Raw genomic sequence first — 26,482 nt, forward strand, 5'->3', positions numbered from 1 at the left:
CCGAACCTTCGGGAGGTCTCAGCCCCCTGATCGTCAAGTGTGACCGTCACAGCCCCATTCTCGTCCCACTTCTAGCCTCAAGTGTGGCGCAGTGGTGAGACCGAGTGCTGGGAGTTCCCCGTGTTACCCTGCTGTGACTGAGGGAGCACAGCACTGGACAGAATTAAACACAAACATATTTTATATCACCTTTCAAAGAACAGAGTCGAGTAAATTAATTATCAAAGAACATATAAGTTATCATATACAAGGTTCAGGTTTACTTTCTTGCACATATACTCAGTAAATCCATAATAGAATAATAACTATAATAGAATCAATGAAAGTCCACACCAACTTGGGCATTCAACCAGTGTGCAAAAGACAACAAACTGTGCAAATACAAATACAAAGAAATAATAATAGATAAATAAGCAATAAATATTGAGAGATGAAGAATCTTTAAAATTGAGTCCTTTGTGGAAGCATTTCAATAATGGGGCAAGTGCAGTTAACCCTTTGATTTAAGAACCTGATAGTTGAGGGGTAGTAATTGTTTCTGAAGCTGGTGGTGTAAGTCCTGAGGTTCCTGAACCTTCTTCCTGATGGTAGCATTGAGAAGAGAGCATAGCCTGGGTGGTGGGGGTCCCTGATGATGGATGCTGATCTCCTGCGACTGCGTTTCATGTAGACGTGCTCAGTGGTGGGGAGAGCTTTACCTGTGCTGGTCCCATATCCATTACTTTTTAAATTTATTTCCAAGGCTTTGTGTTATTAAATAATGATTTCATGGTTAATTTTTATCATTAATTATTAAACAAGTTCCTTAATGCTGTCATAGCCAGGGGTGTGTGGAGGTGGTGGGAATAAGCTCCCACTACCTATTAAATGCTTCCAATGATGTGCGTCTCAAATAGCCTCTGACAACCAAGTCCAGCTCCTGGCCTTCACATGGGGCTTAGCTACTTAGCCTTGCGGAACCATTTCTACTGAGAGGAGAAGTGGCAAAGGTGGGTTACTGGTGTCTTAAAACCACTCGCTTTGGGCAAATGGGGCTTATCAGCCATAGTTGGCAGCTCATCTAGGAGAAGGAAAACTCTGATCTCAAACCTCCGCTGCCTTGCGGCTGCACCCGCTCCAGGGGATGGCTTCAGGAATAAATCCCGAGGGAAAAGTCTGGAGGGGCAGTTCTACATTGAGTTCAATGATGAATGACAATTCTTGCAATGCCACTGGTGCCAAACTGTAACGGTCTCTGCATTAGGTTCCTTTAGATTCATCAGATGGTGGAGAGGGGGAGCCTGCTATGTGGGCATCAGTTTGCTCTCCATATCGTACTGCCTGGCTTGGGTACTGTCTTGTGTATCATATACACAACTGGGACGCAACATCCATATTCCAACCCAACCAAAGGCAAATTATCCACACAAGAAATTCTGCTTATGCTGAAAATCCAGAATGCCACACATAAAATGCTGGTGGAATTCAGGAGGTCATTGCAGTTAGCAGTTGATAGTTCAAGGCGAGACCCTTCGTCAGGACTGGAGACGAGGGGGAAAGGAGCCAAATGTTAATTATGTTGATTGTAACAGCTGTCAGAGGTATTTACAGACCATTACTGGCAGTGTTGAGATATCTGGGCACTGCCCCAGCTTTGATTCTGTCAGGGTGTCCAAGGATACAGCCTTAGTGAAATATTGCCTGAAGCATGACCACCTGTGAGAGGTCAATCACATCACAATCAGGTACGTACATGGTGTGGGAGCACTGCTGGGGGAACACATCCAGCATGAGTCCAACCTACACTTGGATCATCCTAAAAGTCTTACGCACATTGTCAGTCTTTGTTTATGTGTAATTTTTCATAAATTCTATTGGATTTCTTTATTTTCCCATAAATGCTTGCAAGGAGATGAATCTCAAGGTAACCTAGATGTTCTTTGATAGGTGGACTTCCAAGAATCTACCCCCACGGTCTGGTCTGTCCTACCCCCTCAGTCTGTTCTGTACTACCCCCTCGGTCTGGTCTGTCCTACCCCCTCGGTCTGGTCTGTACTACCCACACGGTCTGGCCTGTCCTACCCCCTCAGTCTGGTCTGTCCTACTGCCATTGAGGTTCATTCTTAATGTCATCAGCTACAACAAAAGATCAGTCAATCCCTTGTTTAAAACATGCAGGTTACATTGAGAGGAAAATTCCAGTCACTTACATTTTCAAAATCTATTTTGTTTTGCCTCAAAGAAACTGATGTTTTAGGTCCTCTATATGTCTGTACGAAGTGAGCAGAGGCAGAATCTAGAAATAACCTATTAGAGCATGTATATTTCATTAACGCCTTGATGTCTGGATAAGAGATCTACTTCCTCCTGGTCATTTCTTTTCCTCCATGATTAAATAAGAACATCAGACCAAGGACAGAGCAATAGACGTCAAACCAATTACACTCTGCCCACTTCCTCTTCCACCCTCCCTCCTTGTCTTTCACAATTATTTCTCCATCAAGAGGGTACGTAACAAAATCCTTTCGCCAGGGGAGTCCAACATCACTGCAGGACTTGTATGCGTTCAGGACACAGAAGCAGGTGAGAAAAATCATTGTGGACACTACCTACCTTGCAAAATGCCCTTTCCAAAAGCTCCCTTCTGGAAAGCACTATAGGGCTATCAAAACAAACAAAAAAAAAATCACTCAATCTTCAAAGTTTCTTCCCCAAAGCAGTTTATCTCATTAACCATTCTAGCTGAACCTCTCCCCACCAACTCTATTATTTCAGTGACTGCAACTTAAAATCTTCAATCCACTTTTTATAATGTTGATTACATTGTAAGCACATGTTGGTATTTATGCATTTATTTGCATTTTATTCCATATCTGTACTTTAGCCACTTATTTTTATAATTCTTTATTCTTTCCTGAATTCCAGTTGAAGATAATACTTGCTCTAGCTAATGAAGATTGCATCTCTCCTTTCATTCATACGTTGTGACATCCCAGTTTTCAGTGGAAGCTTTGACTTGTTTGAAAATAATTGAGAGGGGCCTGACTAATGTTCTAAATTATCTCCTGTTTACATTACCGTGCCTCCAACAATTTAAAAAAAATGAGCTGATAAAATAAATCTCAAAGGTTTTCTATTATCCCTAGCCCATTCCCAGGTAAAGACATCTTGATCTATAAGTTTTAGGGACAATTACAGCCCTATCTCTATTTATTCCTCATAATTGTTGAACATTGTTTTTTTTTAATTTACATGTTGCACCCTGACCAACATACCACAGCAAATTCTTAATACAAGTACTGTAAATATATATGGTGAATAAAGTTGATCCATTCTGGGCTTGGGATTTAGCTGGTGGGCTTTGAGAGTGATGAAACTGGAGTGGGTCATCTGTCTTGTTTGTAGTCAGTCAGGATAGTTTTCACACTCAGACAGCAGAAAAGCCATAAGATAGAGTGGAAAATGGTTTAAAGTTCTCGTTTGAAAGCCAGGAACAATGCCAAAAGCCCCTGAACAGTTTACTCATTTAAATTTCAAATGAATTAAAGTGATCTAGACGAGGACATTAATATGGAAGATCCACAGCCAAGCGTTAATCCAATAAAGAGGGTGACCCTACATCTGTTTAACAGGTTTGTGTGAAGATCTCAGTGCAATGTCTAGGATCCTGCACACAGTCACTCCCTCAGCCACACAGCAGGGACCGTAATTCCATTCAGTTGGTTGCAAAGATCAGATTGACAAGTTCTGGCCCTTTCAGAAAAGCAGCCAGTGAATGAATGGGCCAGGGAAGGGGTGGAGATTTGAGGCTTTGACTCGAGAGATTCTGGCAGTTTTGGCAGTTGGACTGTGCAATCAAGTCAATCAAGATTTGAATAGCTCAGCAGAAAGCCATTGATTAGACAATCAAGATTTGAATAGCTCAGACTCAGCAGAAAGCAGCTGATTGGGCAATCGAGGTCAGGTGACCAAGCAGTTTGAAAAGCTCAAACAAATAAAGAGGGTTACCTCAAGCGGAGTGGCCTGTGATTGAGTGGGCCACTGAAGGAGTGGAGATTTGAGGCTTTGACACGAGAGGCTTCGACAAGAAGAGGCAGGGGACGAGCTTCACTCCAAGTGAGGTAAGGCCGGGTAAGTTCCTTTCAAAGGAGAAAGTTTCAAAAGTTGAGGCAAGTATTGGGTAGGTCATGGCAGCTGAGATCGGCCCTGTGGTTTGTTCATCCTGCAGCATGTGGGAAATCAGGGATACTTCCAGTGTCCCTGACGACTATGTGTGCGGGAAGTGTGTCCAACTGCAGCTTCTGGCAGACCGCATTGAGCGTCTGGAGCTGCGATTGGATTCATACTGGAGCATCTGCGATGCTGAGAAAGTCATGAATAGCACGTTCAGTGAGTTGGCCACACCGCAGGTAAAGGCTACACAGGCAGAAAGGGAAGGGGTGACCAGTAGACAGCGTAGCAGTAGGCAGGTAGTGCAGGAGACCCCCGAGGTCATCTCCCTCCTAAACAGATATACTGTTTTGGATACTGTTGGGGGAGATGTCTCATCAGGGGAAGGCAGCAGCAGCCGAGTTCATGGCTCTGCTGCACAAGGAGGGAAGGAAAAGGAGTGGGAGAGCTGTAGTGATAGGGGATTCGATTGTAAGGGAATACATAGGCGTTTCTGAGACCACAAACGAGACTCCAGGATGGTATGTTGCCTCCCTGGTGCAAGGGTCAAGGATGTATCTGAACGGCTGCAGGACATTCTGGAATGGGAGGGTGAACAGCCAGTGGTCGTGGTGCACATAGATACCAAAGATATAGGTAAAAAAGGAATGAGGTCCTACAAGGTGAATTTAGGGAGTTAGGAGATAAACTAAAAAGTAGGACCACTAAGGTAATAATCTCTGGATTACTACCAGTTCCACATGCTAGTCAGAGTAGAAATAGGAGGATATTTCAGATGAATACGTGGCTTGAAAAATGGTGCAAGGGAGAGGGATTCAGATTTCTGGGGCATTGGAACCAGTTTAGGGGGAGGTGGGACCGGTATAAACAGGATGGTCTGCACCTGGGCTGGACTGGAATCAATGTCCTAGGGGGAGTGTTTGCTACTGCTGTTCGTGAGGCTTTAAACTAATGTGGCAGGGGGATGGGAACAAGTGCAGAGAGACAGAGGGGTGTAAAATGAGGGTAGAAGCAAAAAGTAGTAAGGTGAAAAGTAAAAGTGGCAGGCAGGCAGATCCAGGGCAAAAAGCAAAAAGAGCCACTTTTCAACATAATTGTATAAGGGCTAAGAGTGTTGTAAAAACAAGCCTGAAGGCTTTGTGTGTCAATGCGAGGAGCATTCGTAACAAGGTGGATGAATTGAATGTGCAGATAGTTATTAATGATTATGATATAGTTGGGATCACAGAGATCCAGGGTGACCCAGGATGGGAGCTCAACATCCAGGGATATTCAATATTCAGGAGCGATAGACAGGAAAGAAAAGGAGGTGGGGTAGCATTGCTGGTTAGAGAGGAGATTAACACAATAGAAAGGAAGGACATTAGCCTGGAGGATGTGGAATCGATATGGGTAGAGCTGCATAACACTAAGGGGCAGAAAACGCTGGTGGGAGTTGTGTACAGGCCACCTAACAGTAGTAGTGAGGTTGGGGATGGCATTAAACAGGAAATTAGAAATGCGTGCAATAAAGGAACAGTAGTTATAATGGGTGACTTCAATCTATATATAGATTGGGTGAACCAAATTGGTAAGGGTGCTGAGGAAGAGGATTTCTTGGAATGTATGCGGGATAGTTTTCTGAACCAACATGTTGAAGAACCAACTAGAGAGCAGGCCATTCTAGATTGGGTATCGAGCAATGAGGAAGGGTTAGTTAGCAATCTTGTCGTGTGAGGCTCTTTGGGTAAGAGTGACCATAATATGGTGGAATTCTTCATTAAGATGGAGAGTGACATAGTTAATTCAGAAACAAAGGTTCTGGACTTAAAGAAGGGTAACTTTGAAGGTATGAGATGTGAATTAGCTAAGATAGACTGGCAAATGATACTTAAAGGGTTGATGGTGGATATGCAATGGCAAGCATTTAAAGATTGCATGGATGAACTACAACAATTGTTCATCCCAGTTAGGCAAAAGAATAAACCAGGGAAGGTAGTGCACCCATGGCTGACAAGGGAAATTAGGGATAGTATCAAGTCCAAAGAAGAAACATATAAATTAGCAAAAAAAAAAGCGGCACACCTGAGGACTGGGAGAAATTCAGAGACCAGCAGAGGAGGACAAAGGGCTTAATTAGAAAAGGGAAAAAAGATTATGAGAGAAAGCTGGCAGGGAACATAAAAACTGACTGTAAAAGCTTTTATAGATATGTGAAAAGAAAAAGATTGGTCAAGACAAATGTAGGTCCTTTACAGTCAGAAACAGGTGAATTGATCATAGGGAACAAAAACATGGCAGACCAATTGAATAACTACTTTGGTTCTGCCTTCACTAAGGAGGAAATAGTAAGGGACCGAGGGTCTAGTGAGATGGAGGAACATGTTAGTAGGGAAGTGGTGTTAGGTAAATTGAAGGGATTAAAGGCAGGTAAATCCCCAGGGCCAGATGGTCTGCATCCCAGAGTGCTTAAGGAAGTAGCCCAAGAAATAGTGGATGCATTAGTGATAATTTTTCAAAACTCCTTCGATTCTGGATTAGTTCCTGAGGATTGGAGGGTGGCTAATGTAACCCCACTTTTTAAAAAAGGAGGGAGAGAGAAACCGGGGAATTATAGACCGGTTAGTCTGACATCAGTGGTGGGGAAAATGCTAGAGTCGGTTATCAAAGATGTGAAAACAGCACATTTGGAAAGAGGTGAAATCATTGGACAAAGTCAGCATGGATTTGTGAAAGGAAAATCATGTCTGACGAATCTTATAGAATTTTTTGAAGATGTAACTAGTAGAGTGGATAGGGGAGAGCCAGTGGATGTGGTATATTTAGATTTTCAAAAGGCTTTTGACAAGGTCCCACACAGGAGATTAGTGTGCAAACTTAAAGCACATGGTATTGGGGGTATGGTATTGATGTGGATAGAGAATTGGTTGGCAGACAGGAAGCAAAGAGTGGGAGTAAACGGGACCTTTTCAGAATGGCAGGCAATGACTAGTGGGGTATCGCAAGGCTCAGTGCTGGGACCCCAGTTGTTTACAATATATATTAATGATTTAGATGAGGGAATTAAATGCAACATCTCCAAGTTTGTGGATGACATGAAGCTGGGTGGCGGTGTTAGCTGTGAGAAGGATGCTAAGAGGATGCAGGGTGACTTGGATAGGTTAGGTGAGTGGGCAAATTCATGGGAGATGCAATTTAATGTGGATAAATGTGAGGTTATCCACTTTGGTTGCAAGAACAGGAAAACAGATTATTATCTGAACAGTGATCGATTAGGAAAAGGGGAGGTGCAACGAGACCTGGGTGTTATTGTACATCAGTTATTGAAGGTGGGCATGCAGGTACAGCAGGCGGTGAAAAAGGCAAATGGTATGTTGGCATTCATAGTAAAAGGATTTGAGTACAGGAGCAGGGAGGTTCTACTGCAGTTGTACAAGGTCTTGGTGAGACCGCACCTAGAATATTGTGTGCAGTTTTGGTCCCCTAATCTGAGGAAAGACATTCTTGCCATAGAGGGAGTACAGAGAAGGTTCACCAGATTGATTACTGGGATGGCAGGACTTTCATATGAAGAAAGTCTGGATCGACTAGGCTTATACTCACTGGAATTTAGAAGATTGAGGGGGGATCTTATTGAAACGTATAAAATTCTAAAGGGATTGGACAGGATAGATGCAGAAAGATTGTTTCCAATGTTGGGGAAGTCCAGAATGAGGGGTCACAGTTTAAGGACAAAGGGGAAGCCTTTTAGGACCGAGATGAGGAAAAACTTGTCACACAGAGAGTGGTGAATAAGTGGAGTTCTTTGCCACAGGAAACAGTTGAGGCCGGATCATTGGCTATTATTTAAGAGGATGTTAGATATGGCCCTTGTGGCCAGGTACAGGGTTCTGAGTTGGATGATCAGCCATGATCATACTCAATGGCAGTGCAGGCTCGAAGGGCCAAATGACCTACTCCTGCACCTATTTTCTGTATTTCTATGTTTACTGGGTCAGATCATACCCACTAAGTGGTTATGCATTTCAAAGGAACAACCCAACATTTGGCTGATTTAAGCGCAGAGCCATATTGAAAAGATTAGGATGTGGGGGCTGGAGGAGAGGGACGGACTGGTGTTCAGCTCGCTGCTTGGTGAGGTTTACTTGTCTCTGCACAGAACAGAGGCTGTGGCCTGCAACTAACGGCTCCTGGATTGGCTGCAGCCATGACTGGCTTGCTGGCTCTGCAATCACTTTGTTATTTGCTCACTTTTATTGTTTGCACAGTTTTATCTTCTTCTGCACACTGGATGTTTGACGGTCTTTTTTAATGGGTTCTATTGGGTTTCTTTATTTTGTAGCTGCCTGTAAGGAGACAAATCTCACGGTTGTATGTAGTATAGATACTTTGATAATAAATGCATTTTGAAAGGGAACTGTCTGTTGGTGCTTCACATAGAATATAAAACTGACCCTCAGCCAGTGATGTTGTGTCAACCCTTTAACCATCTCGAAGATCACTCTCGCCCTTCCCTTTTACATAACCTTGCATTTTTTCCCTCACCCACTTGCCTATCTAAGAGTCTTTTAAGTATACCTACCTCTGCCACCACCCCTTTGTGTGGTGTAGACTAGATGGGCCAAATGGCCTAATTCTGCTCCTATGCCTTATGGGTGCAAGTTCCATGTCATAAGACACCCATTAGTCTTAGGAGCAGAATTAGGCCATGAGGCCCATCTAGTCTGCTATGCACCCACTACACTGTGTAAAATAATCTTACTTCTGGCATTCCCCCTTTTCTTTCCTCTGTGCTCCCTCATATTAGCCATTTCCGAACTGGGAAAGAAGCCTCTGGCTGTCAATCGAAGGTTCAAAGGTCCAATTTAATGTCAGAGAAATGAATACAATATACATCCTGAAAAGCTTTTTCTTTGCAAACATCCACGAAAACAGAGAAGAGTGAAACGACAAAGAGTCCGGCCCAAAGAGTGAACGACAAAGGGGGTTTCTTCTTTTTCTTTGTTACTGTGTATGTAATCAAAATGGCTTCTTTGTTTTGTTAAAAGTAGGAATGCTTCTTTGTTGCGAGAGAGTGCTGGAAGCTTGTTTGGTTTAAAATTTACTGATAAAGAGTATTGTATTCCTTTGTAAACCAATTGGGATTAATGTTGGTCTTTCTTCTGACTCTGTAAGCTATTGTTGGCGGGGTTTTGGGGAGTAGGCGTGAGGGGGTGAGAGAGAGAGGACGCGATGCTGTAAGCTGGGCGAGGAACGGACCCCAAGCGGGGGTCCAAGGTAAAGAGGTACCCCGAGGAGGGGGGATGAAGCTAGATGTGCTTGGTTGACCACTTCAGGTGGTCCTGTGCTGCGAGTCGAGGAGTTCGGAGGGGATCGAATGGTGACCAGAAGACTTCAGTAATTGAGCTCCAACGGTTGTGCACGAAGTGGTTTGGACTTTGATAAGTTGGCGTCTTTTCTTTATTTTCTTTTCCTTCATATATACTGTATCGTTATTAATCACTTAGTTATTGTAATCTTTATAAATTGTACTCATTTAATCGCATATGGTGTACTGTCTGTTTTTGGGCGAGGCGGGGACATCACACAGCATCCACACCAGCTGATTACCCAGTTTGGCGGGGCCGAAGGCTGCTCCCCCGAAACGAGAACGAGCTGAGCGAGCCTGAGGCGACCTTGGGGGCTACAAATGTAAGAACCCCAAAGTACCCCCCCCCCCCAGCTCCCCTCCCTCTCGTGTGTAATCAGCAGCGAGCAAGAATCACCTCTCCCTCCACTGGCAAAAAAAAAGCAAGCATCGACACCATCACCAAACACTTTAGCGTGAGCAAAGACACAGACTTGCAGTTACCCCAAAGACTTTGCGTAACGCCTGTCATTCGACATACCGCAGATTCTCTCTCTCCCTAATAAGGGAGAAAAAAGTTCCTCCATTTCCCCAGCGAGCAGGGAGACCTAAAAACTTGCCGGTTTACGATGTTAAAAGTCCGTAATGTCGCTTTTTTTTTAGCTCTGTGCCTGCAGGTCGCAAAGATCTCTGGTCTTCGGGTCCACAACAGATATGCCAGCTCCCTCGACGACACACGGCTCTCCTGCCATGGCACCGACCCTCGATCCACCCTTAGGCTTCCGCATTTGAGCCGGACTCTCAGGCCGAACAACGGCCAGTCCTGAAACCCTGAAAACTGGTCCCATCCCCGCAAAGAACTGAAGTCAACGTGCAACGGCACCTCAGGGTCTTCAAAAGAACCCTGTTGCCTTTTATCGTCTTGTATACCTCCATCAAGTCACCTCTCATCTTCCTTAGAAGAAAAGCTATAGCTCTCTCGACACTCACGAGTGTTTAAGGTTTATTGCCATAGGCATTATGCAGACCCAGGGTGAAAGTGGCATGAAGATTAGCTTTCTGCAGTATGTCACAAACCCGACAAACATTGGTTGACATCAAAGTTAAATTAACATGAATTCTTCATATCTCACACAAAAAAAAATAAACTTAGATGCTTTAGTGCAAGTTGAGAGACAGGCAATGAAATATAGACTGAGGGATCTTGAGATGGGCTGAGGGATCTTGAGGTGGGCTCAAGAAACTGATGGCAGTGAGGGAGTTGTTGAATCTTGAGGTGTGGGTCTTCTGGCTCCTGTACCTCCACATGTGGAACTGCACTAGAGATCAGGCAATGGAGCCTCTCACACCCTCCTCCACATCTGGAACCACGTTGGAGATCAGGCAATGGTGATCTCATGTCTTCCACCACATCTGGAACCACGTTGGAGATCAGGCAATGGGGATCTCACATCCTCCTCCACATCTGGAACCACGTTGGAGATCAGGCAATGGGGATCTCACATCCTCCTCCACATCTGGAACCACGTTGGAGATCAGGCAATGGGGATCTCACATCCTCCTCCACATCTGGAACCACGTTGGAGATCAGGCAATGGGGATCTCACATCCACCTCCACATCTGGAACCACGTTGGAGATCAGGCAATGGGGATCTCACATCCTCCTCCACATCTGGAACCACGTTGGAGATCAGGCAATGGGGATCTCACATCCTCCACCACATCTGGAACCACGTTGGAGATCAGGCAATGGGGATCTCACATCCTCCTCCACATCTGGAACCACGTTGGAGATCAGGCAATGGTGATCTCACGTCCACCACATCTGGAACCACGTTGGAGATCAGGCAATGGTGATCTCACGTCCACCACATCTGGAACCACGTTGGAGATCAGGCAATGGTGATCTCACGTCCACCACATCTGGAACCACGTTGGAGATCAGGCAATGGTGATCTCACATCCTCCTCCACATCTGGAACCACGTTGGAGATCAGGCAATGGGGATCTCACATCCTCCTCCACATCTGGAACCACGTTGGAGATCAGGCAATGGGGATCTCACATCCACCTCCACATCTGGAACCACGTTGGAGATCAGGCAATGGGGATCTCACATCCTCCTCCACATCTGGAACCACGTTGGAGATCAGGCAATGGGGATCTCACATCCTCCACCACATCTGGAACCACGTTGGAGATCAGGCAATGGTGATCTCACGTCCTCCTCCACATCTGGAGTCACCAGCACCCCTCAGCTGTACACAACAGGCCACCATCCCTTATGTCAAACCCTTCTTTATTTGCCTTTTGGACAGCAAGGGTACTGTTCAAACTGATGGCGTAAATATTGATTTCTCCTTCCAGTGAACAAATTCCCCTTCCCCTTCCTCTGTTCCCCACTCTGACCTTTCACTTCTTCTCACCTGCCAATGACCTCCCCCTGGTCCCCTCCTCCTTCCCTTTCACCTATTGTCCTATCGGATTCTTTCTTCTCCAGCCCTAGGCCTTTCCCACCCAACTGACTTCACCTGTCAACCATCCAGCTAGCCTCCACCACCCCCCCCACCTTTTTATCCAGGCACCTTCCCCGTTCCCTCTCAGTCCTGACGAAGAGTCTCGGCCTGAAACGTCGACTGTTTATTCTTCTCCATAGATTCTGCCTGACCGGCTGAGTTCCTCCAGTGGTGTGTGTGTGTGTGTGTGTGTGTGTGTGTGTGTGTGTGTGTGTGTGTGTGTGTGTGTGTGTGTGTGTGTGTGTGTGTGTGTGTGTGTGTGTGTGTACTTATTTGCCTCTATTTCACTTTATACCTATGTTTAAATTAATTGACATGCTCCTGTATTTAAAAAAATAAATTTAGGTTATTTAAATTAATCTAAGCTGCTTTGAAGTGCTCCTGAACGTGAGATTGTTGAAAGGGTAGGAGGTGCCCGAGAGAGCAGAGCTTCCCAGGCAGTGTAGAGACGTGCCTGAGTTGCGGTTCCGGAGGTTACGACTGGCTAAAGGGCTGCGAAAGGCAGGTGTCCCCGTACCCCCATTGGTGAGGGCTTCACAGCAGGCAAGGGTGTGTGTGAGATTAGTACCGGGAACGAGTGTAGGCAGCCGGCCAGAATATTTTACACAGAACAGCCAGGATTAATAAAGAAATCACTGCTTGGAGCAACCACTCGTGACGAACTGGTGTGGGATCTCAGTGATTATTCTATCTGCAGTCTCTAGTCCTTCAGAAGCAGTAAAGCTCAACGCTAGTCAGTGAAATGTGATAATCTGTAATTAACGAGAATTAACCTTCTGAAAACGGCACTCCTTTACAAATCCCTTCTCACTGCAAGAACCCTGGCTGTGACGTGTCGGAAGGCCAGCGGGGAAGTGGCAGGAGGTGGAACCGACACGTGAATGACGATCTGTGCACAGTCGGCCGGTGCAGGAAAGCGAGCCGCAGCTGGTCACGGTACACACAGCGGGAAATGGCTCGGAGTTCTATTTTATGCGGGGACATTAAACATTAATAAGAAATCACTGATGAATGCACCAAGAAGCAAGAGATGCTTGAATTGGTGGCTTGGGGAAGTGTAGACAGTGCAGAGGGAATAGAGGAGGGCTGTGGATTACTGACTGTCACCCTGGCTGTAGGTAGTTAAGTGCCCTGTTTGTCGTCACACACACAATTGGCTGGAGGTTTCTCCAATTCCCCATTCAACACCTAAATTTCTCTTCTGACCAAGGTCTTCAACCTGAAGCGTTAACTCAGTCGTTCACTCTCCGCAGATGCTCAGAGTTTCCTGGTTTAACCCTTCCCCAACCTGCTGGTTGTGTGCCGCTCAGCTCACCTTCCGGAGGTTCCGCGATCACCCGCCGAGTCTCCTCGATAGCCCTAGCCACGCAACTCTTCCTGTCTCTGATGTCAAAGGAAGGTTTTGATAAACTAAAACCAAAGCCAAGCACTTGACCGAACGCTGTGTCATTTGCACTTGGGGAAAGTTAAGTCATTTTGAATTCATTCAGCACTCCCAACCTGCTAGACAGAAATGGAGTGGCTAACGTTCTCCAGTTGTTTCAGGCCAGTCCAGAAGACATATTAGCTGGGTCTGACCCGCGTTATTTCTGTACCCGCCGCCCAGCGAGTGACAATGCGCCGAGCGCACGGATCTCTACTGGGAAAGTGGTCCACTCAGCTCGCAGGAGCCATCATCATTACCGAGTTACACAGCATGGTTCGGACCGTGGTGCCCAACTAAGCCAGTTCCATTTGCCCATGCTCTTCTGGCCCCTCGCAGCCGTACTGCCCAGGAACACTCCGAGTTAACCCTAGCCTAACCACAGGTTAAATTACAATGAAGAATTAACCTTCTAACTTGTACGTCTCCGGAGCACCTGAGGAACCCCAAGTGCACTTGGGAAGAATGTACGAGCTCTCTGACAGAGGACGCCGGAATTGAACTCCGAACTCGGGCGCCCCGAGCTATAATACGCTACCGTACTGTATTGTTTTTTAAAAATTTAAATTATTGAGATACAGCGTGGAATAGGCCCTTCCGGCTCGTCGAACGTGTCCAGCATCTCCCCTGATTTAATCCTAGTCGAATCACAGGAGAAATTACGAAGAACAATTAACCTACCAGCACGTAAGTCTTTGGACTGTGGGATGAAACCAGAGCACCCTGAAGAAATCCACACGGTCACAGGGAGAACGTACAAACTCCTTACAGGCAGCTGCGGGAATTGAACCCCGGCCACTGGCACTGTAGAACTTTGTGCTAATCACCACTATGCTACCCCCCCAGGTGTTGTTATTGTGCTCATCTCAACCGCATCCTCGGGCAGCTCGTCCACGTGCGTACCACCCCTCTGTGTGTGGCATGCATGTATGAAAAAGCTGCCCTTTTAAACCCCTCAGCTCTCACGAAAAATCTATGCCCTCTAGTTCTAGTTTTCCCTGGGGAAAAGACTGAGCACATTCACCCAATCGACGTCCTTCATAGCTTTATACATCTTTTTAAAAGGTCACCCCTCATTCCCCTACGCTGCAAGGAATAAATTCTGAGCCTGCTCAGACTCTCTCTATTACTCCTGCCAACAGTCTCCTAAATCACTCGCGAGAGAGGCATGCAAAGGTCCCACCACCTCACCCCCCTCACCCCAATCCCTTTTGTGGCCCCTCGCCCCTGCCCCTCACCTCCCCAGTCCTCTGAACACTGAAAACCCATTGATGCTGGGTTCCGACCTCCACCCCTCTGCAAGGGAAACTTCAGGGCCAGTCCCCACTCTCCGACCCCCAAGCCCCCTCTTCTACTCTTCATTCCCGATGTGATCACCTGCTCCACACAGCTGGGCCCCTCTCTCAACTCAAAACGCGAGTTGATGGGACACAGTCTCTCCTCCCTCTGATGCCATCGGCACCCCCAGGTCAGGTCGAGGCCCCAGACGGCCTGTCTTTCTCAATACACCATGTGACACTGAGGTGGGATAACACTCCTAGGTTTTGAGTGCATGACAATGTCAAGGTCTTTCTCTTTAGCCGCAGCATAACCTTTGAACTCTCAGCATAACCTTTGAACTCTCAGGAGTCACTGACTCCTGCACAATTATGTGAGAGAACAGAAACTAGACACCAGCTCCTGGAGCATGTTATTCATAACTGCTTTTGATTTGGAGAGGCTCCAGTTAAAATTACCCTCTATTTGCTGAAGCAGACAGTGACCCAATTATTTTAAATGGATTACTGCCTTCTCTAAAAAAAGAACGTCTTATGAATGTTTTAAATGGTTGATCAATAAAACCACCAATAATGCTTCCTTGATTAGGATTCCATCAATACATCTGATGAGGAAGCAATAGTAATTGCTTTAATCTGATGATGGCAAAGAGCATCAAGCAGTTTTCTGTTTTCAGTACAATGTTCTCAAAATCAGGTTTTAATTGAAGCTACAACTTACACCATGCTGTCTAAACTACACAGTCAACTCCTGATTAATCCTCCCATCATCCCCAAACAAACATACCCATCACACAAGCAAGTCTAGGTCAGACGACCACAACATGGCGGGAGTTTGGGTCAGGTGACCACACACTTGGAAGGAGATTGGGTCAGGTGACCACACATTTGGAAGGAGATTGGGGTGGACGGTCACTCTTGTGGCTAGAGCTCCAGCGCATGTTGTCACTATCCAGGTCTGAGTCCACGATTGGCTCCCTGGTTGGTCACATGGGCCAGGTAGTCATGGTCCCAACTGGAACCCAGGGCAGGAAATCAAATGCTGGCTGGTGGAGGCAGTTGTTCCCCTGGCCTTGCCCAGGTTGGAAGGTCATTTTCCTGGCCTTGGCACAGGTTGGGTGATTGTTTGCCTGGTCTTGGTCAAGTGACCATAAGACATAGGAACAGAATTTGGTGATTCAGCCCATTAAGTCTGCTCTGCCATTCCATCATGGCTGATCCCAGATCCCACTCAACCCCTTACACCTGCCTTCTTGCCATATCCTTTGGTGACCTGACTGATCAGGAAACAATCAACTTTCGACTTAAGTATATGCACGGACTTGGCCTCCTCTGCAGTCTGTGGCAGGGCATTCCACAGATTCACTACTCTCTTGGGCTGAAAAAAATCCTCCTTACCTCTGTTCTAAAGGGTCACCCCTAAATTTTGAGGTTGTGCCCTCTAGTTTTGGATACCCCCATCATAGGAAATATCCTCTCCACATCCACATAGTCCTTTCAACGTTTGGTAAGTTTCAATGTGATACCCCCCCCCCCCCAACATTCTTCTAAACTCCAGTGAGTACAGGCTCAAAGCTGTCAAACGCTACTCATATGTGAAACCCTTCATTCCTAGAGTCAACCTCATGAACCTCCTCTGGACTCTCTCCAATGACAGCACACCCTTTCAGAGATATGGGACCCAAAACTGTCAACAATACTCCAAGTGTGGCCTGACTAGTGTCTTGTAAAGGCTCAACATTATCTCCTTGCTTTTATATTCTATTCTTCTTGAAATAAATGCCAACACTGCACTTGCCTTCTATACCGCAGACTCAACCTGTAAATTAACCTTTTGGGAACCTTGTACTAGGACTGATAAGTATCTACGCACCTCTGATGTTTGAAACTTCTCCCCATTTAGGTAATAGTCCATATTATTGTTCCTTTCACCAAAATGTATTATCATATATTTCCCAACACTGTATACCATCTGCCACTTTTTTGTCCATTCTTCCAATTTGTCAAAGTCCTGCTGCAATCGCTTGCTTCCTCAGCACTTCCTACCCCTCCGCCTATTTTTATATCATCTGCAAACTTTGCCACAAAGCTATCAATTCCATTTTCAGAATCATTGTCAAGCAATGTGAAAAGTAGCAGCCCCAATACTGACCCTGAGGAACACCATTAGTCACTGGCAGCCAACCAGAAAAGGCCCCTTTTATTCCCACTTGCTGTCTCCTGCCTGTCAGCCATTCCTCTATCCATGCCATAGGACTTTATTTTGTTGAGCAGCCTCATGTGTAGTACCTTATTAAAAGCTTTCTGAAAATCAAAGTAAATGACATCCACTGCCTCTCCTTCGTCCACCCTGCTTGTTACTTCCTTGACGAACTCTTAATAGATTTGTCAGGCAAAATTTCCCTTTACAGAAACCATGCTGACTTTGACTTATTTTATCATTAGACTCCAAATACCTTGGAACCTCATCCTTAGTAATGGACTCCAACACTTTCCCAACCACTGAGGTTAGACTAACTGGCCTATAATTTCCTTTCTTTTGCCTCCTCCCTTCTTAAAGAGTGGAGTAACATTTGCAATCTCCTGGTCCTCTGGGACTATGCCAAAATCAAGTGATTCTTGAAAGATCATGACCAATGCACCCATTATATCTTCAGCAACCTCTCAGGGCTCTAGGATGTAGTCCATCTGGCCCAGGTGACCTATTCACCTTACGACCTTTGAGTTTGCCTAACGCTTTTTCCTTTGTAATAGCAATGGCACTCATCCTGCTCCCTGACACTCATGAACTTCTGGCAAACTGCTAGTGTCTTCCACAGTGAAGACTGATGCAAAGTACCTATTGAGTTCATCTGCTATTTCTTTGCCACCATTACTACCTCTCCAGCATCATTTTCTAGTGGTCCAATATCAACCCTCACTTCCCTTTTACTCATACGTAACTGAAAAAACTTTTGGTATCCTGCTTTATATTATTTGCTATTTTGCCCTCATATTTCATCTTCTCCCTTCTTATAGCTTTTCTAGTTGCCTTTTGTCAGATTTTTAAAGCTTCCCAATCATCTACCTTCTCACTTTTTCTACCTTTTATGCTCTTTCCTTGGCTTTTATGTGATCCTTAACTTCCTTTGTCAGCCACGGTTGCCTAGCCCTGCCATTTGAGAACTTTATTCCATTGTGATACTGAGACATGTGACTTATGCTTTTTCTTCTCAAATTGCAGTATGATCACTGCCTCCTAAGGGTTTCTTTACATTAAGCTCCCTAATAAGATCTGGGTCATTACAGAACACCACTCTAAGATGCCTTTTGCCTTTCCCTGAGCAGCCTCAAGCACAAGCTGCTCTAAAAAGCCATCTCATAGGCATTCTCTTGCAATTCGACACCAACCTGATTTTCCAATCCCCTTGCATATCGAAGCCCCCCATTACAATTGTGTCATTACCCTTAATACACGCCTTTTCCAGCTCCCAGTGCAGTCTCAACTCCACTGGGATCAGTCTAGATTCTGTTTTGAAGCCCCTGATTGGAGCCTTGAACCACTAACTTTAGATTCAGCGAGGAGAGGGAGCTAAAGTTCAGGAATTCAGTAATACAAAGTGAAGTTTGGTAGTTACCAAAGTGTGAACCATTGTAACAGGGAAACATTGGTTTGAGCACATGTGGTGTTTGGATGAGCAGCTCTGGTGAAGACCTGGCTGTCGGCTTTAAATTTCATTCCAGGTTCCCAAAGTCGATGCCTCCCAGTGAAACCTGAATGACCACCGTCTCAAAGCAATGCAAGGCACCGGCCCGATCCTTGTCATTAAAGGGGTGGTGCAGTAGCGTAGAGGTTAGTGCAATCGCTTTTCAGCGCCAGCAATCACCAATCCGGTTCGATTCCCGCCACTGCCTGTGAGGAATCTGCGCATTCTCCCTGTGACCACGTGGGTTTCCTCCCTCCCACATTGCAAAGGCGTACGAGTTAAGGTTAGAGAGTCGTGGGCATGCTACGTTGGCATGGCAACACTTGTGGGCTGCCCCCAGACTGTGTAAGTCATTGACGCAAAAACAACGCATTTTATCGTGTGCTTCAAAGTAAATGTGACAAATAAAGCTAATCTTTAAAATGTTTAAATATGCTCTGGCACCACCTCCAAATTTAATAAAATACACCAACTTTCCCATCATGGCCCTTGGTCTCTGCTGGACTGTGTAAAGGATTAGAGATGGCAATTCAGTGGGAATTGTACAGATCTGGAACGAATGTTAGGAACTGCACTCTTTTACTTAGTTATTTGGTTATTATTTTATCAATAACTCAGAACTGATTACTTAGCTGATCTTTGCTTTAAATTTAAAGATGTAATTTAATATTTAATAATTTCTAAATGTCAGAAATATTTAAAGTCAAATCAGGATCCTGCCACAAGGGACTGAGAATACTGGAAGGTTTGACAGCTGGGAAATCTGGGAGCGAGGCTTGCTGGTGTCATAACTTAGAGGCAGTCTCTATATTCAAGGCACTATTGGCCGGATAGATTGGCCTTCCATACGAGGATTAGTTCAAAGTCCAAAGTCCAAAGTGAGTTCATTATCAACGTACATAAATGTTGCCATAAACTACCCTGAGATTCATTTTCTTGTGGGCATTCACAGTAGGACAAAGAAATATAGTAGAACTAATGAAAACCAAAACTGTTCCAGGTTTATCAGTAATAAGCTGGAGTATTGAATCACATCACAAAGGTAATTTAGTCGTAGATGGTGGGAAAAAAAGTCCTGATAAGGTGTCTTGGCCTGAAACTTTGACTGTTTATTCATTTCCATAGATGCTGCCTGACCTGTTGCATTCCTCCAGTGTTTTGTGCGTGCTGCTCTGGATTTCCAGCATCCGCAGAATCTCTTGAGTTTAAAAAAAATGAATGTTTTCTTTCTGCTGAACTGTATTTTACTTGAAAACATGTTCCTACGTTGAGGTAGCGGATCTAGTTGGGCAACGACCAGGAAGTCTACAAGTAGAGGGAGTCGTGCTTTAACCCGAAGGAGATATTTCCGTGCTTTTATTGGAAAGAGAACTGAGATATAGAAGAATACTTGGTGCCCTCTGAGACTCTTACCTTTTATTGATGTGCATTTCCTCGTTATACAGCTGGCAATGAATTCAGTCCCTCCATTGCCCTCTATACAGAGATGAAAGTAATAACTGTCTGCTGTGCTTTGCACACTTTCACACTGTCCCAAAGCACACGGCAGGTATTTCCTTTAGCGCGGTCGCAGTTCTAAAGCAGGAACCTTTCACACAGCAATTTACCATAAACAGCAATTAAATGTAAAAACAATATAGCACACATACAGGCCTTTCAGCCCATCTAGTTAAGCTAGTAATGAACAGCTAACTAAACTAATGCTTTATACCTACACAATGTCCATATCCTTCTATTCTCTGGAGGAATTCATGCATCTATCAAAAGAGCCTCATTAACACCTCTGTATTCTTGCCCCCGCAACCGATTTCTAGGCACTCACCACCCTGTGTATAGAAGAATTGCCTACACATCTCCTTTGATCTTACGCTGCCTTCTCACCCTAAGTGCATGCCTTCTGGTAACTGACATTTTGTCACTGGGAAAAAAGATACTAGCTGTCTACACTTCTCATAATCTTATTCAGCTTTATCAGGTCTCTCCTCGTTCTCCACCGCTCCGAAGAAAACAACCCAAGGTTGGTCCGTTTTTGCCGAGGCTGCTCAGCGTCTGCACCAGGACCATGAGACTCAAAAACAAAACGGACCCCAGGTCATCAGGCTGATCAACGTGTCCACCCGTTAGCCCAGTCCACCACGGCAAACACGTTATCTACATACGCACAGTCAGTTGCTCTCTAATGCAGGCGACACCTTGGTAAACCTCCTCTGCACCCTCTCCAAAGCATCTACACTCTTCCCACCATGGGATGACCAGAGCTGAAAGCAACACTTCAGATATGGCCTAACTAGAGCCTTATAAACCTGCAACATAACTTCCCGACACTTGAACTGTTCCTTGACAAATCAAGGCAAGCATGCCATATGCCTTCTTCACCACCTTATCAATCCGTGTAGCCATTTTCAGGGAGCTGTGGACCCCAACACTAAGATTCTGTTGCTCATCAACATTGTTAAGGGTCTTGCCATTAACAGTGCACTGCCCTTACATATTTGATCTCCCAGGGTGCAACCCCTCCCATTACTCCGGATTAAACTCCCGATTGGCAACAACTAGACGATTTTTAAATTAGCTGACGGAGGAACACTTAGCAGTTTATTCCTGAGTGTTACTTACCGCATGAAGTTTTATTTCCCTTATTATTTGGGAATTATTTGTCTCTGCAACCGCATAGAGTTTAGTCAATAGGATATGAATTATTTACTGTATTAGTGGGCAGTGTTTCTGTTTCTCCAACAGAGAAAGAAGCAGAGTTTTCTTCATTTGCACACTCGGAAGGATTGTATTTCCTTTCAGCAAATTCATTTTTCCCTGTGACTTGGATTTTACTGCCCGATATGGAACCTTTCACCATGTCATTCTAAAACCATCTTCTGCAAAGCATTGATTGTAACTGGGAAAGAATCTCCCAGAAATTTTCTATAGCACCATGCTTCACTGGACCATCACCTCTCAGCATCATAACACCAGTTCTTTTAAACATGGCAATCTGGAGTGCAAGGTTCCACTCTGCGGTCAAAGGCCAGCAATGTGGACGGGTGATGAAGGCCATCCATGAATGTCGGGCTGTCCCAGGTCGGTGGTCCTAAGGTCAGATTTTCATGCGAGCAGGAGACAAGGGGTGAAGGGCGGCAGTGAGTTCAAGCGTGGAGTTCAGGGTCCTTTCATCGGCTAGTCTGGGGGTTGACACCGAAGGCCGTACCCCGAAAGGCCATCAGAAGTCCATAATTTGAAGCCCATTGGCTGAAGTCTGGAGAGTGGGGACTACAGGAGGCCTAGAGGCCTGGGGTTGAACTGTGTGGGTGAGTGGGCAGAGGGGACGGAGGAAAGGAGCTTGCTTTGCTGTTGTTGTTTTGTTGCTTATGGTGTCCTGTTTTGTTGTTTGGTGTTGCTTGCCGAGCATTGTGGATATGCTATCATGGTGCCAAAGAGTGTGTCGATACTTGTGAGGTATCCTAGTGTGTTGGTAATTAACCCAGATGACATATTTCACTGTGTGTTTTGATGCCCATGTGATAGACAAATGTGAATCTTAATCTTATCACAAACTGTAATGAGGAATGATGTCAGTTCAAGGACTAACAGTGGCAATGTGTCAGAGATAAGGTACGATGTTCTCCGTCCAGCAAAGTCTGGCACTGAGTGAAAATATCCCACGTTACTTCCCAGCAATCTCATGTAATAGACATTGACTGGTCCACAAGAGATACTGGGTTAGGTGATCAATATCTTGGTCAAAACATAGAGGAGACTCAGAATAGAGGCAGGCAGAGAGATTTAGGGAAGGAACAGCAGTCTGCAGGCAGGAGCAAACATAATGCCAAAGGTGGAACCATGAAAATAAGGCTGCACAACTGTCTAAAATCCACAAAGCTTCCAGAGGCTGGAGGGCTGGGGGAGATCACGGGGACAGGGGATAGATTTGAACACGAGGAGCAGGATGTTAATTCCTTCCCTCGCTAATTGAAAAAAAAGCTTGTCACACCAGGATATACATCGAAAGAATGACTCTATAAACAACAGTAAATGCCCAGAAATGTAGCTCTGGTTGATAAGGAGTCAGGAGTTAAATTGTCAGGAGTACACTGTCACCCATAAGGACATGAAACATGAATTTGAACGTGTTCCCTGATGAATAATAATCAATAATCCTTTCCTCAAGGAAGACTTTGGGTGTTGTCATAGGACATAAAACAGTCCAGCACAGGAAGAGGCCTGTTGGCCTACATAACCTGCACCTTAAGGCATAGAGGTTACTAGCTGCTTGTTCTGAAGATGCTGGGGGCAATTATAGAGTGCTCGTCCAATACCTTGTCCATGAAATCCCTTGTAAGTACAGAACATGTGTGCCAACTGAACTGTTGCACGGTAGAAGGCATCACAACAAGACCTGGCCCATGCTCTCTGAAACCCACCATCACCTGCCTTCAGCACCGGATGCAATTGGGATAAACCTCGCCTGATCATTTTTAACCCTTGGTGGATCACCTAAGCGGGCGCAAGCTGAGACCCCGCAGTTGTCACCTGAGGCAGAAACTATCTGAACTTTGCCAAAGTGCACAAGAACTTGGCAGTGAAAGGGTTAAGCACCATCTGGAAACAGGTACAAAACAGAGATTCGCAAAACATTATGTTTTATATAAAGTGCGGTCTCAGTGCACTGAAAAGTCAGGTAGAGTAGATTAATAACCCGACTCTGACATCCCTGACACTTATCTCCCAGAGAAATTGTCACAGCCTCGTTCCAGTTCTCAATGCTGTGCTGACACAATTCAGTCTCAAAGTTCACACACGGCAGAGTCTGCAATCCAGCTTACACTGAATTATTTAATGAGGGATTCAGTTCTTTTAAAAAATGAGCTATTATTTCTGTTAAGGAAAAGCTCTTCTGAACTCGTCGCCTTCCTCTGCCACCGTAGCGTTCAACAAAAACAGTGCGTGATGCTTATCAGTGTATCTCCATGTCAACAGCACTGCCCACACTATCAACACCACCCTAAGATGCCTTGGTAGGTTAAGGTGCTATATAAATTCCATTTGTTGGTGCCCTATCCCATTAAACCTCAACCCGAGAGCACTTTACCTGACTATCCAAGCCACTCAACGTGGCTTTAAGTAAATTGAACAGTGCCCAGTTTATGTACAGGAGCTCCACCCCTGCAGTCAGAAACAAATCAGAATATAATTGCACTCAGCACCTCTTTGCTAATCTGCTTCTCTCTGTCCCCGGATCTGCAGGATATTAGTACGAGGGGGAGGGTTGTGCTAAATCGCAGTATTAATAACAGCCACACAATTTCTCCAACACTCTCACAAAGGACTCTTGAGTTGAGGGAGTGGCCGATTCAACAGTGTATGCTATAGCTTTAAGATTTAAATCTGTGCAGTAACCAACAGGCTTAGCATCCCTTTCTGCCTTTAGCAGAATAAAATAAGAGCCTCTTTGCTTAACAACAAACTGCTGTTAATAATTTGGTTGCTAGGCAGCTGCTTAACACAAAAGAGCCCACCTCTCTTACCTTGTGGAGTTTTGTATTTTGGCTTCCCACGATTCTTCCCAAAGAGCTGCTGATGCCACAGGTAGGAAGGTGCTTCTTCTTCTAGAGGAGCTGGGCTGACTCTAGTTAGAGCCACCCTGCGCTGGTGAACACGGCAAATCCAGCCTGGTGGGGTTTTCTAGCATCCAGAGTAACATCTGCCTCAAGGGTGGAGGGAGAGGCTGGGAGGAGGCAGCTCATCCTTTGGACTGCACCATCCTCCTGAGGGCGGAAACAGGAGGAGGAACAAACTCAGGATGCTAGCAGCAGAGAGGCGACGAGGCAGCCACCCCCTCCTTCTGTTGGAGATGTTTCATTCCCCTTCACAGCTTACAGATAGCAGCAACCTGTCTGTGAAGCACATCAACTTCCTAAAAAAAATGGCACAACAATAATCGCACGCAGAAGGGATCCTGCAGTTGCTGGAAATCCAGAGTAACGCACACAAAATGCTGGAGGAACTCAGCAGGTCAGGCAGCATCTATGGAAATGAATAAATAAACAGTCAACATTTTGGGCCGAGACCCTTCATCAGAACTGGGAAGTAAGGGGGAAGAACGCAGAATTATTTTGCATGTGTTACAATAACAATCGAGTAAGGATTATCCTGAGGGCCACACTTAAGCAGAGTGAATTATTTTAACAGGGATTATTTGATTAGCTTAATACTGTCTATGGGTATAGTACTGTGTAAAGGTCTGAGGCACATATATATAGCCAGGATGCCTGGGACTTTTGCACAGTACAATAGTAATGTTAAGTATTTCCCTCACTGCTGCCACAAAAAAAAAACACATTTCATGACATATGTGAGTGATGATAAACCTGATTCTGATATGGGTCTCTGTTGTGGACTGAGAGTGGAAAGGGGACGGGAGGGAGGGAATCATGTTTGGGAAAAGGGGAAGGGAGAGGGGAGGGAGCAGGGAGCACCAGAGAGACATTCTGTAATGATCAATAAGCCAACTGTTTGGAATCAAGTGACCTTGCCTGGTTTCTCAGGGGTGGGTATGTTTCCACCTGTGCTGCCCCCCACCCCTGGCACTCCTACTCTGCCACCTGTCCCGCACCACCCCTAGTGGCACTCCACCCTCGCCATTCCCAACATCCTTCCCTCCTGCCAGAAATACAAACTCGCTCTCCGCTCCACATTGACAAATACTCTACTGTGCAGTTTGAGGATCTGAGCAATATACTGTACAGTACTGTGCATACCGTTCTGCAGGCAATTACTCTTACAAAGAAATATAGACCTCAAGAAGCTCGATTCTTCTCCAACAAAATCCATTTACCAAAAGATGAAAGTATTTAAATAATCAGAACTAGTCTCAGGAGGGATTTGACCCTGAGGAAGAAGAAAAAACATGCATCGAATCTGAAGGCGGGTTTGTGAATTTGTCAGCACTGATAACGGGTAAACATTCTCCCCTTCACACTTTATGGATGCTGACACCTCTGCTCAGTGTATATGACATGGAACGGTATAGCACAGTAGAGGCCCTTCGGCCCATGGTGTTGCGCCTACCTTATAACTTATGGGAAAATCAGTCTAGCCCTTCCCTCCCACATAGCCTCCATGTTATGTTCTTGTGTTTTTATGTTCTTAATTTTTAATATTTCTTATGTTCTTAAGTTTCTATCTTCCATGTGCCAATCTAAGAGTTTCTTAAATGACCTTGAAGTATCTGCCTTTACCACTAACCCTCCCCCCCCACCCCCAGCAGGATATTCCATGCACCTACCTCTCTCTGTATAACAAGCCTTCCTCTGACATCTCCTCCTATACTTTCCTCCAATCACCTTAAAATTATGCTGCCTCTTATTGCCATTTATACCCTGGAAATTTGTCCCTGGCTGGCCATTTGATCTGCACCTATCCATACTTGCTGTAATGATTTTACTTTTAGATTTATCATAATTTTTTTGTTTACTTAAGCTGAAATGAGACTCATGCAATTGTCGGGGAAAAGTAGGAAGCCATTCAGCCCATCAGTAGTCAAGCGACCTATCATTCCACTTCACACATTCTTTCTCCACAGCCCAGCAATTACTTGTACTCAAGTGCCCTCCCCTGTTGTCTTTGCAAGCTGGTTCTCTATCCCTCCAGACCAGCACCACTCTGTGTAATCTTTCCTCACACCCGCTCCTCCTGTACCTCTGAGCAATGGAACTAAGTCATCATCTTGCAGAACTCTATCAAATCTAACGTGACAGTTCAATTGGAAGAGCGCAGGTTTGCTGAATTGCAGAGGAAAATAAAGGATGATATTGTTTGCCCTGAATATCAGAGACTCTGCCCCTCTGGCATCATCTGCTACCCTGGTCAATGAAGGTAAACACCCAGTGTATAAACCAAGTCGCTGAACCAGTGCGTAGGAAATCTACAGTGCAGCCATTTTCTGAGAGTAGTTGAATTCAGGTCAGATTTACTGAAACATGTAGTGGAATGTACTGTTTCTGTTGACAACCAACACAACCTAAGAATGCGCTGGGGGCAGCCCACAAGTGTTGCCACACATTCCAGCACCAACATACCATTCACACAAAGTTCAAAAGGACAACTCCAG

At 45.2% G+C, this 26,482-nt stretch overlaps 1 protein-coding gene across 2 annotated transcripts in view; it reads right to left on the reverse strand.

The window, feature by feature from the left end:
- The window catches only part of LOC132383149 (synaptotagmin-1-like), a 136,530-nt gene extending 112,508 nt beyond the window's left edge, over positions 1–24,022 (reverse strand). Inside the window, exons 1-2 of one of the 2 annotated variants that reach the window (XM_059954003.1) lie at positions 14,097–14,170; positions 2,593–2,641 (exon numbers count right to left, since the gene is read on the reverse strand). The gene's annotated coding sequence lies outside the window, so the exon portion shown is untranslated. Of the gene's footprint in view, positions 1–2,592; positions 2,642–14,096; positions 14,171–23,897 lie in introns of those variants that run through there. The other variant, XM_059954001.1, reaches the window with a different exon arrangement.
- Between the last annotated feature and the right edge of the window lie 2,460 nt (positions 24,023–26,482).

The sequence above is a fragment of the Hypanus sabinus genome, chromosome 29 (assembly GCF_030144855.1).
Source record: "Hypanus sabinus isolate sHypSab1 chromosome 29, sHypSab1.hap1, whole genome shotgun sequence".
NCBI classification, from domain to species: Eukaryota; Metazoa; Chordata; class Chondrichthyes; order Myliobatiformes; family Dasyatidae; genus Hypanus; species Hypanus sabinus.